The sequence below is a fragment of the Thermobia domestica genome, chromosome 14 (assembly GCF_964235325.1).
Source record: "Thermobia domestica chromosome 14, izTheDome1.hap1.1, whole genome shotgun sequence".
Lineage (NCBI taxonomy): Eukaryota > Metazoa > Arthropoda > Insecta > Zygentoma > Lepismatidae > Thermobia > Thermobia domestica.
Genome location: NC_137467.1, coordinates 40,716,838 through 40,724,476, shown reverse-complemented (window position 1 = coordinate 40,724,476; position 7,639 = coordinate 40,716,838). Strand labels below are relative to the sequence as shown.

The 7,639-nt window shown below is 37.0% G+C and overlaps 1 pseudogene; it reads left to right on the top strand.

Annotated features, from left to right (window-relative positions):
• Nucleotides 1-5,876: 5,876 nt before the first annotated feature.
• Nucleotides 5,877-6,542, top strand: LOC145670596 (cytochrome c oxidase subunit 2 pseudogene; annotated as a pseudogene).
• Nucleotides 6,543-7,639: the final 1,097 nt, after the last annotated feature.

Here is a 7,639-nt window from a genome sequence, read left to right as displayed (position 1 = left end):
TTTTTTCTGGCTTTCCTCATTCACACCAGGCAAATACCAGGATGGTACCTAACATATAAATCAAGGGCTGCTTCCTTTATTCCTAATTTCTGTATCCCTTTTCCTCTTCTCCGGATACCGTAATCGTAGAAGGCGTCATCCCTCATATGTTATGGGTTTAAAGCCATAGATACCGGTAACGGTGATGCAGATATAAATAAAATGAAATGAAATCTTTAAGTTTTAAGTCTCACTCTTATACCGGTTAGACTAAAGGAGGCGGTGATTATGAGAAATAAATGAAATAGTGGTATGAAGAAAGTGGGAGGAAACGGGAGAACCCCGAGAAAACCCACGAGCACCGTGTTTGTCCACTACAAAGTCCACACGAGCTGGGATCAAACCAGGGACCCCAAGCACCGGAGGTGAACGCCCTACCACTGAGCCACCGCGCCCTCTAGCTATAAATAAAAACAAATAAGTCTTTATGCAGAATACAATGTGTATCGTCTTAGTTTCCAGATAGATGAAGGAAAAGCAAAAGGAGAAACGAAATTTATTATCTAGTTTCAAAGATTTTATTGCCTCAAAAATGTAGGTAATCTTACACACAATGTAGGCAAGATTGGAAAGATCTTTTCCATTTTATCACTATCTTTTTTGCTAACTAATTTCAAAATCTCTTGAAAAATGTTCAAATGTTTCCACTAAGTTTAATACTCAACTATACATATACCACACTGACTTGATCCCTAGCCTTCCGTTGCAAGCGCTGTTATCGGCTGAAGGAATTCCACTCACTTTCTCTCGCTTAGCAACAGCTGAACCCTTATTGGCTCAACACGAGGGTGTGTGAGGGCGTGAGTTTTAGTTCGCATTTTTGCCACGGCTCAAGACATTTTGACAGCACAATAAATAGGTTTTAGACGAAAAAGAAAAAGATTGAAAATTAACTTTTAAAGTAAAACTTATATGTTTCTTGGTTTTATTAGAATAGAAAACTAATCCAAACATTAACAGACTATTATGTGAAACAAGAAACAAAATAGCGCAAACAAGTGGAGTACTTCCAACAACATTTAGGCTAAAGGACTTTGACTGAAGACTGAGAACTTGAAGAACCCGTACAGTACCTTTCCCACATAGCACAAGTACGTCCATGGGATGTCCGAGACTGAGCCCGCAACGGACGACGGGACATTCCGGGATTATTCGAATGTGCTCCCGGGACATCCACAGGATTTCCGCGGGAGATCCAGATGTCCGCTAATATCCCGGGATACGGGATATTCAACGGGACTACGAAGGGATGTCTATGGGTTTTCCCTCGGACCTCCTGTCCCATCTGGGACGTTCCGTGGACATCCTACATGGGAATCCTTCAGGACGTCCCATGCAGGACGTCCATGGGATGTCTTCTCATTGTCCCGATAATCCCGGGAACCGAATGGGATGATTAGGATAAAAATAGTACATCCAAGGGGCGTAGTGTGCTATGTGGGTTTGTAACAAAAATGTCTTTCTAGCACATGTAATTTCTCAGAATTTCAACATTTTGTATGTACTTTATATCAACTGCAAATTGGAATATTATAAAAATCCTAAAGCACAAAACAATCTTTGCCATCTTCAGCTTCTGTGTCTGCTTATGCGAGATGTATTTCACTTCTTAATTGGTGTACACTCAACCAACCTAAGAAAATTATGATTGATACAAATTTCAAAGTGTTTCTTCTTTGGTATTCTTCTTCACTTTCTATTAAAAAAAAAATCTTAGCGTTGTTGGTACTCAGAAACCAAGTCGTTCATATTCGACTCTGCTTTTGTAAGTTCCATCTCGTTAAAAAAAAAAAAAAAAAAAAAAAAAAAAAAAAAAAGAAAAAGAAAAAAAAGAAAGAAATTCTTCTAAAATATTATGGGGTTCCTTACTTGAGAAAGATCTCTAATTCTTTACCAGTGGGTAACGAACCCAAAATGTCTGAAACGTTCTCCCATTGAACGGTGATACTGCTCCGTTGAATAAGAAATTATTTAGATCGTTTATATCCCGATATAAGCAGGCCCGTAGCCAACCCTAAAATTTAGGGGGGGCACGGTAGAAGTTAGGGGGGCCCGACCCAATCATATTATACTTCATTACCATATTATAGTTCATTTGCAAGCCTACCGTGAAATTTTATGAGGACCAGCCAAAATTTAGGGGGGACCGGCCCCCTCTTGCCCCCCGTGGATACGGGCCTGGATATAAGTACTATACGATGGTCGATTTCATTGACAAAATTAGCTCCTTCTTGACCCCAAGTACCACTTGACTCTATGTCAATTGGAACAAACCAATATTTATCAAGGAAATTAATATATTTATATCTTTGTGGTCTCCTTACGAACAGCTATGAGATCGCTTGATGACGAATGTCAAAGATTGAAGGGAGCTATATAAAAACTCATTGCTTAGATGTAGACCAACAGAAAATGACGTTAGACCTTGAAGCCATGTACCGTTTTTCGGGGATGAAACTGCGAGGAATCTGGCCTCGTCTTCGATCTTATGAGTTGAAAGTAATAATGAGGAAATATGATTTTTTTTTTACTATGGGTTTGTCCCAGGCTGATTGAAGATTTCTTTTGTCATTATCCGGAGGAGCAGTCCCACTGAAGTAGACCAATTGACGGTGTAATCCTGTACATCTGAATCGGTGTCCAAATCTACTTCTTGTTGTAGCAGAGTCCTAGTTATTTGCTTGAGCCATAGAAAGAAGTAAGAAATGACAGCATAGCAACATCTGTGTCCCGACAGATTTCGAGATCTCGAATTTCTGACTGGCAATGATGCTTGTAACTATGATTCATTGCTTAGGGATATTATATTGTATATCTCCATAACCAGTGGCGTATTTAAGGGGACTTCTCGGCTTAAGCCCCCCGAAATTTTATCTACTATTTTAAAGTAAATGAAATACTTACAGAATTTTAACATTTCCAGGAATAAAGTTAGCGAAGCCCCCCCTCCCCATCGTAAATACGCTTCTGTCCATAACATTACCCACTTCTTCCCTGAACTTACGTTCAAAATGACTCTTCCCAAACTTGAACATGTCTCAAATTTTGAGAATAACATTTGATATCACTTTCCTTGTTCAGTCGATTCAAAGAAATATCACAAGAGTGCATAATTTATGTTCAGTTTAAATACACTGCAAAATTTCAACTAAATTTCTAGATTTTATTCAACTTTTACCTTAGAGAAACCACAATTAAATTTTGAAGTTCCAAACATTACTTTATGCTTAGCTCAATTTGTTTTATTATTAACTTTGAAAAGTCCAATTTCTGATACTCATTATAAGTTTCCTTTATTCTACAGTATTTAAAAGTATAATAAAGAATTTGATGGTAGTATATTACTAAACGGTTCGAGGAACGACATGCCCTTCTCTTAGATACTATGAAATTTGATATAGCTTATACCCCTTCTCATCCCCTTCATCATACTTCACTTTCCCTTCTATTTTCATTATATCATTACACTTTACCCCCTGATCATCCCGATCTTCATGCCGTTGCTGCTTATAAAACCGACTATTCTTCACCTCTCATCTTTCCATCCTATGTTGCACAATAGTCCTTTTGTTCTAACAGGGTTCCCACTGTCTCCATCATGGTCCTGAGCCACCCCAGGACCGGAAGATAAGCTCATTCGTCCACTAACATATCCCACGTGTTGTGATGTCCGATGCACTTCATTTCCATCTCATATATTCCCCTCATTTATGATTATAGCATTAAAGCTATAATGTCCTTCATATGATCTCATAACCAAATAAAGGCAATGCCATCGCTAGAACTAGTACCTACTCCCCATCCTTATGATTATAGCATAATGCTATAATGTCTGCAGTTGTATCATACATTCACTTCTATTTATCTTCGTAATATACCTGTTGTATATTATTATTTTTTTTGTTTGTTTTGTTTGTTATTAAAGCTAAATAATAAAGAATGCACTCATAGACCAGCACTATATACCTTCTACCCACAATCCTCTTCCTTCTCTTCCCATATAAAGGGCATAATCCTTTGGGGGAGCTAGCCATCAAGCTAGCAAAAAAAAAAAAAAAAAAATTGATGGTAAATAACTATTTAACTTTCTAATTTAAAGATGCGTATGTTTATTAGTATCGACAAGAACGCATGCAGGGGAAGGATCCTGAGACTCCAGTCTCCTCTCCCAAAAGTCCTTACTTTTCTGTAAATTTAGTCTAATCTTAAGAGTGATTTTACAAATTTTAAAATAATTTAACCTCATATTGAATTTTGAGCCCCAAAAAGCTTTAGACCCTTCTCGAAATACATTTCTGTGTGTATGCAGGAATAGTAGGAACATCACTAAGCCTTCTCATTCGAGCAGAACTCGGTCACCCAGGTAGCTTAATTGGTGATGACCAAATTTATAATGTAATTGTTACTGCTCATGCTTTCATTATGATTTTCTTCATAGTTATGCCAATTATAATTGGAGGTTTTGGTAATTGATTAGTACCTTTAATATTAGGCGCACCTGACATAGCATTCCCCCGCTTAAATAACATAAGATTCTGATTGTTACCACCCTCATTAACTCTACTATTAACAGGGAGAATTGTAGAAAGTGGTGCGGGAACTGGATGAACTGTATATCCCCCTCTTTCCAGAGCCATTGCTCACGCCGGGGCCTCCGTCGACCTTTCTATCTTCTCCCTCCACCTAGCTGGTGTATCATCAATTCTTGAGGCAGTAAACTTTATTACAACTGTAATTAATATACGAACTCCTGGAATAACCTTAGAACGAATACCATTATTTGTTTGATCTGTAGTAATCACTGCTGTATTACTTCTTCTATCTCTTCCCGTTCTAGCAGGAGCTATTACAATACTTTTAACTGATCGAAATCTTAATACTTCCTTCTTTGACCCTTCGGGGGGAGGAGATCCAATTTTATACCAACATCTATTCTGATTTTTTGGTCACCCTGAAGTTTACATTTTAATTCTTCCAGGATTTGGTATAATTTCACATATTGTAACCCAAGAAAGTGGCAAAAAGGAAACTTTCGGTGTTTTAGGAATAATTTATGCAATACTAGCAATTGGATTCCTAGGATTTATTGTCTGAGCTCATCATATATTCACTGTTGGTATGGATGTTGATACTCGTGCTTACTTCACTGCAGCCACAATAATCATTGCTGTTCCTACAGGAATTAAGGTATTCAGATGAATTGCTACACTGCATGGAGCACAAATAACCTATTCACCCTCAATCTTATGAACTTTAGGTTTCATTTTCCTATTTACCGTAGGAGGTCTCACAGGAGTTGTGTTAGCAAATTCATCTTTAGATATTGTTCTCCATGACACTTATTATGTAGTAGCGCATTTTCATTACGTATTATCTATGGGTGCTGTATTCGCTATCATAGCAGGACTTATTCATTGATTCCCTTTATTTAGAGGAACAACAATAAATCCTACATGATTAAAAATTCAATTCTTAGTAATATTTATAGGGGTAAATATCACATTCTTCCCTCAACACTTCTTAGGTCTAAGAGGAATACCTCGTCGCTACTCAGATTACCCCGATGCTTACACCACATGAAATATAGTATCAAGCATTGGTTCATTCCTCTCCTTCGTCGCCGTGTTAGTACTTGTAATTATTATATGAGAAGCCTTTGCAAGAGCTCGACCAGTAGTCTTCTCAGATCAACAAACAACATCTTTAGAGTGATTCCAAAATTTACCCCCTGCAGAAAACAGCTATGCAGAACTTCCCTTATTAACAAATTTCTAAGGTGGCAGATAAGTGCATTGGACCTAAGCTCCAGATATAAGAATAATTATTCTTCCTTAGAAATGGCCATTTGAAATCAGCTAGGTCTTCAAGATGCTGCATCCCCCGTAATAGAACAAATAGTATTCTTCCATGATCATACTATACTAATTGTAACCATAATTACAGTTCTTGTTGGTTATTTACTAGCCTCTCTTCTACCAAACACATATATCAATCGCAATTTATTAGAAGGACAAACTTTAGAAACTATTTGAACAATTCTGCCCGCCATTACATTAATCTTCATTGCTCTACCATCCTTACGACTCCTATATTTACTAGACGAAATTCATCAACCAGCAATCACTCTCAAAACAATTGGACATCAATGGTACTGAAGTTATGAATATTCCGACTTCTCCTTGACAGAATTTGACTCTTATATAATTCCTATTAATGAAATAAATCCTAATTCATTTCGTCTACTAGATGTAGATAATCGTATTCTATTGCCCATTAATATTGACATTCGTATCCTAATTACCGCCGCCGATGTTCTCCACTCTTGAGCCATGCCCGCCTTTGGTATTAAAGCAGATGCTACGCCAGGACGCTTAAATCAAGTGGCAGCTAATATTACACGTACAGGTCTATTCTTTGGTCAATGTTCAGAAATCTGTGGTGCAAATCACAGTTTTATACCAATTGTTGTCGAAGCTTGTCCTCATTCAGTATTTATCAAATGAATAACAAAGATAATACAAGAACTTTCATTGGGTGGCTGAAAGTAAGCAATGGTCTCTTAAACCAAAAGATAGTAAAATAACAATTACTTCCAATGGAAAAATTAGTTAAATTATAACGTAAGCATGTCAAGCTTAAATTACTACTTAATAGTATTTTTCTATCCCACAAATATCTCCTCTAAAATGACTTATACTATTCATTATATTCTCCTTATGTTACCTACTATTTGCATCTATTATATATTTTAATTCAAATACACCTGATCCTTCCTTAGGTACTACTAACATTAAGAAAACAACTATAAATTGAAAGTGATAACAAATCTTTTCTCAACCTTTGACCCCTCTACTTCAATTATAAACATATCATTTAATTGACTTAGAACAGTAATTGGTCTTCTAATCATCCCAATTCCATTCTGATTCTTACCGGGACGACCAAACATTTTATGAAATAAAATCACTCTAACTCTTCATAAAGAATTCAAAACTATTCTCGGTCCTACTAGTCACCAAGGAAGAACTTTCCTATTTATTTCCTTATTCTCCTTCATCCTATTCAATAATTTTATAGGTCTATTTCCTTATGTATTTACCAGATCTAGTCACCTAACCTTTACATTAACTCTAGCCCTTCCCCTTTGAATAAGCTTTATAATCTACGGCTGAATCAATCACACCCAGCATATATTTGCTCATCTCGTTCCTTCTGGAACTCCAGCTCCTCTCATACCATTCATAGTATGTATTGAAATAATTAGCAACATCATTCGACCTGGAACCTTAGCTGTCCGACCTAATAGCAAACATAATTGCAGGCCACCTCCTCTTAACTTTATTAGGTAATACAGGTCCTTCCTTATCTCTCTCTATACTCTCACTACTAATAATTGGACAAATTACCCTCCTAATATTAGAATCTGCTGTTGCAGTAATTCAATCGTACGTATTTGCAGTTCTAGTTACACTTTATTCAAGAGAAGTTACTTATGTCAGCACCACAAAACCACCCCTACCACCTTGTTGACCAAAGTCCTTGACCACTTACTGGGGCCCTAGGAGCCTTAATTACAACCACAGCACTCACTAAATGATTC